A 13249-nucleotide genomic window follows, 5' to 3' on the forward strand; every position below is an offset into this window, starting at 1 on the left:
TCCCACCACCACCCTTACACCTAATAACACTTCCTCCTCACCTCCTACCCGCCTTACCACACAACACTGCACACACCGGACCACTATCCCCCCTCGCAATACCACCAATCGCAATACCAATCGCAATCACATTACCACCAAGCGCAATACTCCCTCTACACATAACAACACTTCCTCCTCACCTCCTACTCGCCTTATCTCACAACTCTCCCCACACTGGACCTCTATCCCCTCTCGCAATACCACCAATCACCCCAGACGCACTACCAATACGATCTCAGACCATGACATACACACCCTTCTCCACTCTTACGCCCCGGCTCCCCAAAATCGCCTAGCTACCAACCACATGTCCATCCCAACGATTATCTCTAACCCCCTCAGGCACCAGAAGGATAACAACAGAGGCGTCGTCCCCAACAACCTCACTAATGTACCCCTCACTATAGAACCTTCCTCCACCTTCTGCACCCCTAGCCTCAAATGCATACTTCTTAATTGCAGATCGGCCCAAAGACATTCCGCGGAGGTCGCCGACCTCATCATGTCTCTGGAACCGGATCTAGCCATTCTGACTGAAACATGGCTGTCTGATTCTTCTACACCTATCTTGGATATCCTAGTCCCCCCCCCCCTACTGTATCATTAGACTTGACAGGACCAAAAAGACAGGCGGTGGAATTGCCTGTATCTACAGAAGCAACCTCTCAGTCACTAAAGCGTCCACCCCCTCTCTTACTTCCTGTGAATACCTCTGCCTTGATGTCATCAGTGAAAGCAAACCGGTATTTACACTACACATTATATACCACCCACCTGGGGACAAGCTCTCCTTCCAACAACTCATGGATACAATATCAACTAACTCAGGACGGCAAAACACTCAAATTTTCCTTGGCGACTACAATCTCCACTGGAATGACAGCAGTGACACAGTGGTAAACAGCCTCAAAAGCTTCCTCAACGCACTTGATCTCACCCAAATATGCAATAGCCCGACCCATGAGAGAGGTTCTATCCTCGACCTTATCATCTCCAAAGAGGACGCTATTGAACTTGAGTCAATCCAACCTTGTGACTGGTCAGATCATCATATTGTCTCCTTCCTCATCAATGGAAAAATTAAATTTAACCCAGTTCAACCCTCCAAGCCCAAAGTTTGGAAAAGAGACTTGAAGAAACTCACCCCAAACTCCTTACCGCCTAACAGCTGCAATCTCCTACTTCACCCTTCCGGCGCTACGGACGTTCAACTCCTGACTGACCACTATCTCAATGCTATGTCCACAATAATCAATGAGGCTGCACCCATGCAACTGAAAAGAGTTTCGTCCAAGATCTCCAACCCATGGTATGACGGGAGCCTCAATGAGGATAGACGGGCCATGCGAATGGCAGAGCGCACTTGGAGGTCAGCCCCCTCTGCACTGCCCCTAAAAAGCCTGAAGAAACAGAGAAACGCCTACTTCAGGAAAATAAAACGCTCAAAAAGAGATTTCTTCAGCCTCCAGCTCGCCCAAGCAAAAAACCGCCCAAGAAAATTGTTAGAGTTAATCAGAACACAATCCAAAGAACAACCCCAGACACTCAGAACCATGGGTGTTACACCTTCCTGTGAAGACTTCTCTGCTTTCTTTAACCAAAAAACTGACAGCATAAGAAGCGATCTTCTCAATGACGCAATCCTTTACTCCAACCCCCAACACACAGCAGTGCCTGAACCAAAGAACAATGCTACATGGTCATCCTTTGGCACCTACTCCGAAGAAGAAATTGGCAGATTGCTCTGCACCCTGAAACCATCCAATCACCTCACTGACCCCCTTCCTGCTAACGCTGTAAAAGACTTTACCCCTTTGCTCCTCCCACTCTGGACTAAGATTATCAATAGCTCTCTTCAACAAGGATCCATCCCTGACGCCCTCAAAGTCGGGCAAGTCACACCGCTACTAAAAAAAACAACAGCAGACCCCACTGATCTAAACAATTACCGCCCTATTACAAATATTCCCACCCTCGCTAAACTGTTGGAAAAATGCGTACAGCTACAACTGACTAAACACATAGATAAGTTTGATCTCCTCAACGCTCATCAGTCAGGCTTCCGAGCAGGGCACAGTACCGAAACTGCCATGACTCACATAGTGGACGACGCCCTCCAAATCCTAGACCAAAACGATACCTGCCTCCTCATCCTTCTGGATCTCTCCTCAGCATTCGATACAGTTAAACATGAGAACTTACTCGAACTGTTAAACACAAGAATGGGCATATCTGGGACTGTTCTCAAGTGGTTCACCTCCTTTCTACACAACCGGTCACAAAGATTCAAAAGTAACAACCTGATGTCCTCTCCGGTACCTGTATCGCTAGGCGTCCCTCAAGGATTATCCCTCTCCCCAACACTGTTCAACCTAGTTATGGAACCTCTCACTACTTTGCTACAGACATCCAATGTTCACTTTCACATGTATGCCGACGACACCCAACTTTATCTCAAAATACAATCTCCCAGAGACATCATGCTTCTGAACACCACGATCAGAAACACCCAATACTGGCTTGCCGAGAATCACCTCAAACTCAATGCGCTAAAGACTGAGTTCCTCCTGATCTCACCTCCCGCAAAAATCGCTACAGCTCAAACATGGCTTAAGCACTTAACGGCTCTAAATGTACAACCTACCGTCGTAGACTCAGCAAAATCTTTAGGCATAACACTTGACGCCAATCTCAACATGCAGCAGCACATCAGCAAGGCAACCAAATGAGCGAACTGCCAAATCAATACCTTGAGAAAACTTAAACCCTTCCTTCCAGCCAAAGACTTCCAAACTGCAGTACAATCTATAGTCATCCCGCACATATAATACGGTAGCACTGCCCTCTGCGGGCTCCCCCTAACTACAACGGCACCCCTAAGAGCGTCCCTTAACCCTGCAGCGAGACTCATCACTGGCTCAAAGAAACACTCGCATATCTCCCCTGGCTTTAAATCCCTGAACTGGCTACCTTTTGAAGCCAGAATACATCTGAAAATCGCCTGCATGACACACAAGGCTATACACATGAACTCACCCGCCTACCTTACTCAAAAGCTGACAATTTCAGTTGGTTCTAGAACAACTATAAGCACAAACAATCTTTTGCTGAAGCCTCGAAGATTTCGGAAGGAAAAAACCTATAAACGCTCCTTTTCAGGAATGGCACCAAGGATCTGGAACTCACTCCCACCTGAAACCAGGTTCATCTCCTCCAACAAACTTTTTAAGAAAGAAGTAAAAGCGATCCTCATGGCTACATACACATGATCTATTATTCTGTATTTTTCATGAATCTGCTCTGTAAGACCTGCCTGACCCCCTTGGTCTATTTGTATTACTTGCATTATCGACTTACTTGATTGTATACATTGCCTCTTTGTATATTGTTATATTGCTGACGCACCTGTCTGACTTTGCACACTGTACCTACACCACCTCAACGATCCCTACTCTTGTACTACTGATGCTCCTGTGCGACTATACATCCTGCACTCACCCACCTCAACTATGCCCACCTTTATGCTATCTCCAAAAACATTTTAAGCACGCTTAAACAAGTATATGCTCCTTATTTTTGTACTTTATATTATTGGCGCAACTGTTTGACTATGCACCTTGTACCGACACTACCTCACCTGTGAGCTACCTCTTGTTTTTGACCTACCTATGTAACTACGCACCTTGTACCTAACTACCTCAACTATTACATTGTATTACTCTATCACCCCAGTGTCCTTGTAAAGCGCTCTGATATCTGTAAAGATCTTGTTCGCGCTATATAAAACTTTCAAAATAAATAAATAAATAACCGCTTGTTAATATCCTTAAGTAGGAGAAAGAGTTCTGCAGCCAAGCGTAATCCCCCTGGAGTTAGCGTGCTCAGTGGAGAAGAAGGTTCTTTCCCAAAGCCGTCTCTCATTCGACATAGCAGTCCTTGGAGAAACTGGTGCCCCTCCCCACAGCCAGGGCAGCCGTGCAATATGTAGTTCCGTAGCAAAAGCCCTTGAGCTTCGAGAGGGCACACGACGCTGCCTCCAACTTTCCAGCAGTGCAAGCCTCGCTGTTAACTGGCTACTGAAGTCTTTAAAGTTTGATTCCCATCTGACGCGTTTCGAGGCTTGGGACGCCTCATATTCATGGAAAAGCTTCAATGAGGGAAAGAAGACTCTGTGCATGATTCGTTCATTTATTAGTCGAACAAAAAACGCCCTAAGTGGGTGTGGCTTCATGAATACCAACAGGCATGCTGGTCCACGAAGTCCATGTTGCACAAAGTAAGTAAGCACCTTAAGTAGGCTCTGTCCCTCAAATGTTCATTTAACGCTTGTTAATATCCTTAAGTAGGAGAAAGAGTTCTGCAGCCAAGCATAATCCCCCTGGAGTTAGCGTGCTTGGTGGAGAAGAAGGTTATTTCCCAAAGCCGTCACAAGGAGAGGTCAAAGGTCTTCCGTCGTATGTCAGTGACACAAGTGATTTTCTCAACAAAATTAAAAACATTGAATGGCAGGAAAACTACATATTTATTGCACTGGACGTCTGTTCGCTGTATACCAGCATTGTACATCTGGATAGCCTAAATGCTCTTGACTTTTATTTGAAGAGGTCATTACCTAATATGCCTGATCATAGAATAATGTTGTTAGAAATGGTCAAAATGTGCCTTGACAGCAATATTTTTATGTTCAACAATCTCAATCTCATGTACAGGTAGTTGCGGGGTGTAGCCATGGGGGCCAGTTTCTCCCCCAGCTACGCATGTCTCCACATGGACTGGTGGGAGGAGCTGGTCCACCTGGTTCAACACTCAACAACTATGCGGGCTCAGGTAGTTACCTGGTTACGCTTTATTGATGACCTTTTTGTGATCTGGAGGGGGGATATGTCATCAGCTGAGAACTTTATCTCTGACCTCAATAGAAACAACTTGAATCTCCAGTTCACAGCCACACTGAGCAAGTCATCCATTACTTTCCTAGACACTGAGGTGTTCATTGAACAGGTTAGAATAGAGACGAGATTACACCGCAAGATTACAGCGGGTAATTCTACCCTACATGCCAGCAGTTCCCACACGAAACACCTCATTAATAGCATCCCTTATGGCGAGATGCTACGCCTCAAAAGAATACACAGTAGACAGATTGATCTGGAAGAGGCACAGAGGGAGAGTAAATTAAGATTCCTAGTCAGGGGCTATTCCCCCAAAATCATAGATGCAGCAATCTTAAAAGCAAACCAAAAAGACAGATCTCTTTTATTGGCGGGTAACTTACTTCCGACAACAGATTCTGAGGACACTGCTAAAAAATCCCCTGAATTCAGATTCATTGTACAATATAATGCCCAACATAAGGATACAGTGAAAATTATCAGCAAAAATTGGCCACTAGTACTTAGTGATCCAGTGATTGGCAGAGATCTCCCTAAAAGGCCCAGTATAACATATAGTAGAGGGCAGTCCATGAGAGATGAACTGGTTAAGACCAGTCCTGAGGTCCTTGAAGCATCAACCTGGTATCAAATGCATACAGGCTTTTTTAACTGTAAGGTTTGTAAAGCCTGTCAACAAGCCATCAATAAGAAAAGCTACCACTCTCCATTTGATTGTAGGGAACATAGGATTACTAAACTATTAACATGTAAGACAGAATTCGCTGTCTGCGTGCGAATCTGTCCCTGCAATATGCTGTATGTTGGGAGCACAAAGCTCCCAGTACACAAAAGGATCCTACAGCATCTACGAGCAATTGGAAACCAGGATAACACATACCCTGTAGCGAGGCATTTTAAAACTAAACATAACTCTAGAAGTAGTGACCTCAAATACTTTGTAATTGACTGTGTATAGGCTAGTAGAAGAGGAGGCAACAGAGAAGATAAACTACGCCGCCTCGAAACACAGTATATCATTGAATTAAATGCAAAGCACCCCTCGGGCCTCAATATCACTGAGGACCTGTATACTTGTCTGTGATATATAACAAAAGATGATGACCTTAACATAAAATTTGTGCAATTTTTTCTATGGGACCTGTAAATAATGAAATGTGTTTTAGATTGTCTATGATAATTATATTTTTATAACATGAATGGGATGAGCCTTACATCCTACGCTGACGACACCCAGTTGGTCTTAGCCATCAGAAATGACGGCCAAAATCTCGCCGATAATTTCAATCTGGGCATGCAGGCCATAGGGAATTGGATGGCCTCCAATTGCCTTAAATTGAACTCGGATAAGTCCGAGATGGTCATCTTTGGAAACTTAAACCCAGAATGGTCCTCCCGCTGGTGGCCACAGTCCATGGGTCCTCCCCCCACTCCCGTCAGCAAAGTGAGGAACCTAGGTGTCATGTTTGACGACCGTCTCACTTTTCTCCCTCAGGCAAATCAGATTGCCTCCTCCGCTTTCTATAAGCTACGAATCATTAAAAAAATCCTCCCTTTCCTTCCTGCCTCAGCTGGTAAAACCCTGATCACTTCCTTGGTTTTGTCCACCTTGGACTACTGCAATGCCCTATTCTTGAACTCTCAAGAAAAAGTCCTCAATAAGCTGCAAACCATTCAAAATGCTGCTGCCAGACTGCTGGGTGATATCCCCAAATTTCAATCAGTCTCAGGAACCATCAGAGAATTTCACTGGCTTTCCATCAGGAACAGAACTAAGTTTAAGGCCCTGTGCATTGTCTATAAGGCGTTGCACAACCAGGGACCGGCCTTTCTCACTCAACAACTTGTTCCCTACCGGCCCACCAGGTCCCTGCGGTCCTCTGATCGCTTCCAGCTGGAAGTACCCCGTACCAAACTGGTTTCATGGGGTGACAGAAGATTCCTCGTTTCAGCACCTAAGCTCTGGAACACTTTGCCACTGTCCTTAAAGAGCAGCCCCTCCTATGGTCCTTTCGAAAACACCTTAAAACGTGGCTATTTGACCAATAATCACATCCTCCTGTAGGGCTGAATTTAGCAGATACTTAGCGCCGAGATGCCCATGGGCCTTCGTTGCACTTTATAAGTGTTTAAATAAATAAATAAATAAATATATAAATGCATATCAATTGCCTTGTGATTTTAACAATCTATTTATATAAGGATTTTAGATATACTATATGTATTCATTTTTTAGCCTTTTTAAATAACCATTTTAAGGTGTTTACAGGCCTATATATGAATTTATGAATACTTGTATGTCTATGAATTATTGGGTATTGATTCCAGATGGTTTAAAAATTCTTTAACATTAGTAATATCTGACTTTTTAAAATATGTACACATTTTTTATTGCTTAAGTAGACATGGCTAGCACTCGGGATAAATAATGTATTTTACAGATATTGTTTACAATCGTTGTGCAACACCGTCTCTACTAGGGGTTGTATCTGTCCTAAGAAATTAGTTATACATTTTCAGACTTGCACAAGCACTTTAAATCTCTCCGTTCTGCACATTTGCACATTTCGAGTGGTTATGTATGAACATATGGGGCTCCATATGTTTTCTTGCCTCGAAATTGTACTCAATTGTAATATGGTTCAAAATGATGAATTCAATACATATCTATAACACATTGAACATCAGAAAGAGCATTGCACTTCAAACGTTAATTATTTTGAAAATACCTTCGTTTTATTCAAAAATATCTTTTTTTTTTTTTAACTCATGTTTTTTTAAACCACTATCACTAACTTTGTATTCCACATGGTTTTTACTTCTACAGCCTGCTTTACAAACTTTGATTGGTTTGAATTTAACAATTTACAACAGTATCCAAAATGTAGTTGGAGATATTTAAAACGGAGTCTGAGTAGTCTTTAGAGATTTAACTCTTCTATTTCTATTGCAATTGTAGGCTTAGATCGCATTGGTAGATTGCATTTAAACCTGTGGTAGGTGGTCAACTGTTTCATGTGATCAAGCGCTCTGTGAAGCGCGAAATGCGTCGTGATGACTGGGAGCACCATTGCTGAATAAATCACCTCTTTTTTTGCACCAAAACTCCGGGTTCGTGTCCATATTTGCAGCCTCCGAAAGCCTGCGCCGTACTGGATTATTCTTGGAATATATATATATATATATATATCACAAAAAACACCTCCGCTTTGCTGGGGGCCGCCGGTCCTGCAGGGCGAGCTCTAAACCAGGAACGGGGATCCTGGAACACTGCGGGTTTGACCACGAACAACAAAAGAAGAGCCCCACAGTGACTGATGATGCAGCTGACTTTATTCGTCTTTTCATGTGCAACTTACGCTCCTACTCCTTACGCGTTTCGACGTCCATGACGTCTTGTTCACAGGTGAGCGTGATATGAAAACCAAGTGGTATGTGCCTGCGCCGATTACTTCAGGTCCCAGAATGCACCAACAGTGTCTTTAGGATCGTGCATATTAGATCAGTTCCAGCTTGATAGCATAATATACAATTCTTGTGCAGTATTATCCCAAGTTGGCGCATTTAATTATTGCTGCTTAGTGCCGGTTGTTGCTCCATGATGGTGAAATAATTGCCGCATCTGCACTGTTCCAAAGAGAGGAATCGCCCTCTCTCTTCACCCTTTCTCCTTCGTCCTTGCCATATTGCTGCGGTGCGTCCATTTTTGCTGGCAAGCGGCTAGGAGCGGTCCATGCCCCCTCGATAAACATCACAAAAAACACCTCCGCTTTGCTGGGGGCCGCCGGTCCTGCAGGGCGAGCTCTAAACCAGGAACGGAGATCCTGGAACACTGCGGGTTTGACCACGAACAACAAAAGAAGAGCCCCACAGTGACTGATGATGCAGCTGACTTTATTCGTCTTTTCATGTGCAACTTACGCTCCTACTCCTTACGCGTTTCGACGTCCATGACGTCTTGTTCACAGGTGAGCGTGATATGAAAACCAAGTGGTATGTGCCTGCGCCGATTACTTCAGGTCCCAGAATGCACCAACAGTGGTTTGAATTTAACAATTTACAACAGTATCCAAAATGTAGTTGGAGATATTTAAAACGGAGTCTGAGTAGTCTTTAGAGATTTAACTCTTCTATTTCTTTTGCAATTGTAGGCTTAGATCGCATTGGTAGATTGTATTTAAACCTGTGGTAGGTGGTCAACTGTTTCATGTGATCAAGCGCTCTGTGAAGCGCGAAATGCGTCGTGATGACTGGGAGCACCATTGCTGAATAAATCACCTCTTTTTTTGCACCAAAACTCCGGGTTCGTGTCCATATTTGCAGCCTCCGAAAGCCTGCGCCGTACTGGATTATTCTTGGAATATATATATATATATATATATATATATATATATATATATATATATATATATTACCTACTGGCGGTCGCCAGTAGGTATATATAGTTAGGATTTTTTCCCTATGGGATTTCTGAAAATTCTATGTCTAATAACTTTGGCGTTTGTGGACGGAATCGGCTGAAATTTTCAGGAAAATGGCACATTTTGTTTCTGAGCAGCCCCTGAAAATTTGGGGGGGGTTCGGCAAGAGGGGGGCCGAGAAAAAAAGGGGGTCCCAAAACGCGTTTTTCCCATTCATTTTTCCATAGGGCGGTTGGCCTCACTTTTAGCCCGAACGGCTGAATGGATTTGCACGAAACTTGGCAAAATTGTAGGGACTGTTAGCCCGATGTGCCTTTGCTAGGTCTCAATATATGTGCTTTAGTGGATTTTGATAAATTAACGTTCAAAATAAGATATATATCTGTAACAGCGCTCCGGGTAGCGCTCCGGTTCGCGTACTTTTCGCGTAACGGAGCTTTGCGATGCGAAGCTGATTGGTTCTCCGGTGTCTGTCAACATTCTAAACAGTCCGGAGCGGCCGCCATCTTGTCTCTCGGTAGGATCGAGAGACAAGAGGAGGCCCAAACAAAGGGGGAAATTACCATAAGGGGGCATAGTAGATCCTCGTTGACCCCCTAGGTTTTATGTGGGGGTTTTTAAAGGGCCCAGCAGGGCAAAAAAAAAAAATTTTTTTTTTTTTTGCTTGGTGAGCGCCTAGTCCGCGAACCGGAAAGCGTTCTGGGCAGCGTACTATAAGGATAAAAGAATGATAGACTTTTCAAATACTGTATGTTAATTGTTTGTTGTTTTTGTTGATTTTTTTTATTTTCTTTATTTTTTAAGCATTTTTTTTTATTTTGATTGTGTTTCATAATTTATTAAACTTTCTAACATTTCATTGTCAGAAATTTCATAATTGTCATTGAATATATTTTGTAGTCTATGAGGGTGTAAAATGTCCTCATTTTTAAGCAGGTTATCCACTGCTTCCACACATTGTAGTAGTTCCTGGTCCCTACTTTCATCCATAAATTAATTTTGATTTTCATCAATGTTTCCTTGGCTGCTCTCTTGCAGTACAATTTTAAATTGAACTTGCTGCTCGCCTTCCATTTTGCCTGAAATTTGGATTAAAAAAATATATATTAGTAGAGATAGGGCACTGTTGGGATTAATTTTAGATAGGCAGTTTTTATCAGTGAATTTATCTTTTGGCAGTGTATAGTATCAGAGTGGAAGTAGGACTATAAAAAAGTGTATGTGATTTAACCAAGAGAAGCCTAACTCCATCCATAACTATAACAGAGAAGTCTATCTAAATCTATAACTACTACAGAGGGATAGTATATTGGGGCCATATGTATCAAGCTAATTAGAATGCTTTGGCGACATATTTCTGCTGATAAAAGCTGAAAAACTTTTATTGCCTATGTTGATGATATGGATCTATGTTATTTACATTTCTTTGCTGTTTCAATTAATCTTTTTCTGTTATTTTTTCTTTTCTGTTTTCTGTTTTTTCTCTCTGTTATTCCACATGTTTTAATCTTATTTTGAACATTCACTCACATTCTCCAAGAAACTCTTCTTTGTTATTGTTCTACTCTCTTTTTTTCTTTCACTTCCTTATCCATTTTTTTTTCTCGCAATTATACCCTCTTCCATCTTTTCTTCGGTAAATAGATCTATTAAACAGTATCTCTGGTTTACTCCCTATAGCTGTCTTTCTTTTAACATTACTCTCTGTTTACTTCCCTTATACTTACTCTTCTTTTTTTAAAAAAAAATGTTTTGGTTCGCTCCTAGTTCGCGAACCGGTCAGAGAACGGGGAAGCGAACAAAAAGAAATAGAGCTTGCCAGAATGCTAAACATTCTAGCAATTTTATTTGAAAGGGGAGGTAGTTCTGAAAAGAACTTTTTTTTTAATGTTTTTTTTTTTTCTGAACATTTTTTGTTTTTTTTGTATTTTTTGAACAGTTTTATGATTTTTTTTTGTTTTTGATGGAGGGGAAACAACAAAAAACAGGCATTGAAAAGGGCTCAACAGGAGCAAAAAAAAAAAATTACTGTCTGGGGCGGTTAGGGCAATTATGATTTTCATAAGCAACGTTCATTAACGTTATGCTCATGTTACCACATGAAAGCAATGCACCACAATACAAACAGGTTAATTTCATATGTTTAAAGTTCTGCTGAATGTTTGGCACGGTTTCCCGTTCCTCTGCTCCTGTCAATGATATTTGCGAAGTTGACCTTGCCACAGGAGTTGTTCTTGGATTATCCTGCAGGTCACCAACTCTGCACGGCTGTAGTTCAATGGATGCCACCTGCTCATATGCCGATGCATAGTATAGTTCCCCATGCTATATTTTTTTTCAGTGCCTCTTGATAACTTGTCTTTACAAATGAGGCAGGTGACATATTTAGCATTTACTTTCTTCTGCCCTCGAGGGAGTAAAAAAAACTGCCAAATGAAACTGGTTTTCCAATGGGAAACACGGGGCAACTCTTGTATGAATTGTGGTTCTTCTGTCTCCTCTTCCTCTAGTTCATCCTCTTCCTCCTCTGTGTTGGTGATGAACTGGGGTGGTGGTCCTCTCTTCCCATGAGGAGGTGAAGGTGGTGGTGGGGGTGCACCAGCTGAAGCAACTACTGAAGCCATTGCTCAAATATCAAAAAGGGTCTTTCTCTCACCAAGATGAAAGTCAGAGTGAGGAAAGAAGGAGGGGTTTTCATCATTTGGGAAAAGTATAAGTTCTAAACCAATGAAAAGTGTTAATTTTAGATCACATGACCTAGTATTACATCATTAGGAAACCAAAAGTGAAATGAACCAATGAAAAGTGTTATTACCGAGTCACATGACCTGCTGTGTTTACGTTTCGCGCTTTGCTCCGCTTTCCGGTCCGCTTCCGGGTCCGCTAACTTGGCGCGTCAAATGACGTATTAGGCGACAACGCAAAACGTCATTCTAACGTAACAGTTACGCTAAAGGAACGTTTACCGGTTCGCGGACCGAGCCGCGGCTTTAAATTAAGCTAACGGGAAGCTGACCGGTTCGCGGACTGGGAGCGTAACATAAATTTTTTTTAAAAAAAATTGTATAAAAAACATGTAAAATATATTTTAAGATTTAAAGAAGAATACATTTTACAGCTACAGATATTAGCTTTTAAAAAACCATTGAAATTCACTGAAAAAACCATAGGTTATAGACCATATATAGTTAGGAATTTGAATTTACAAAACCTTGAAAATTCACTGAAAAAACCATAGGTTATAGACCATATATAGTTAGGGATTTGCATTTAGAAAACCTTATTTTACTCACACAAAACCATTGAAATTCCATATATAGTTAGTTGCACTAACTATATATCGCGCACCCGCAATCCACTGCTGATGATGTCACATATTACATCATTCATGACATGGTCAGTGACATCACTGATGACATCACTGATGACATCATCCAGTGACTGTATGTTTCTGTAAAGTTAAAATATGTCTTATATATATTTATGAATGAGTGGATGTATAAGTGTCTGGATGAAGGATTTAGTAGGTGCATGACTGACTATATGAGAGAGGGATTAAATGTGTCTCACTGAGTGCATGGGTTAGTGACTAAACTGTCTTAATTTGTGCATCATTATATCTGTTGTTCTGTAAACTGCTGCATGTGTTGATCAGTAGCTATATGAGTAGCTATATGGATTATTGATTGGTTGGCCAAGTATTTGTATGGGAGAGTGAGTGTGTGTGTGTGTGGGTGGCTGGGAGGTGTGTGACTCTGTGCATAGATGTGTGAACAGTTGATTCACTAGATGTATGGGTTCAAAACTGCATGTGGGAACAGCTGTATGGGTGGTTGACTGTGTGCATGAGTGTATTGGTGAGTGAATGGATATGTCAGTGCTACATGTCAAAGT

The sequence above is a fragment of the Lissotriton vulgaris genome, chromosome 4_1, assembly GCF_964263255.1.
Source record: "Lissotriton vulgaris chromosome 4_1, aLisVul1.2, whole genome shotgun sequence".
NCBI lineage: Eukaryota > Metazoa > Chordata > Amphibia > Caudata > Salamandridae > Lissotriton > Lissotriton vulgaris.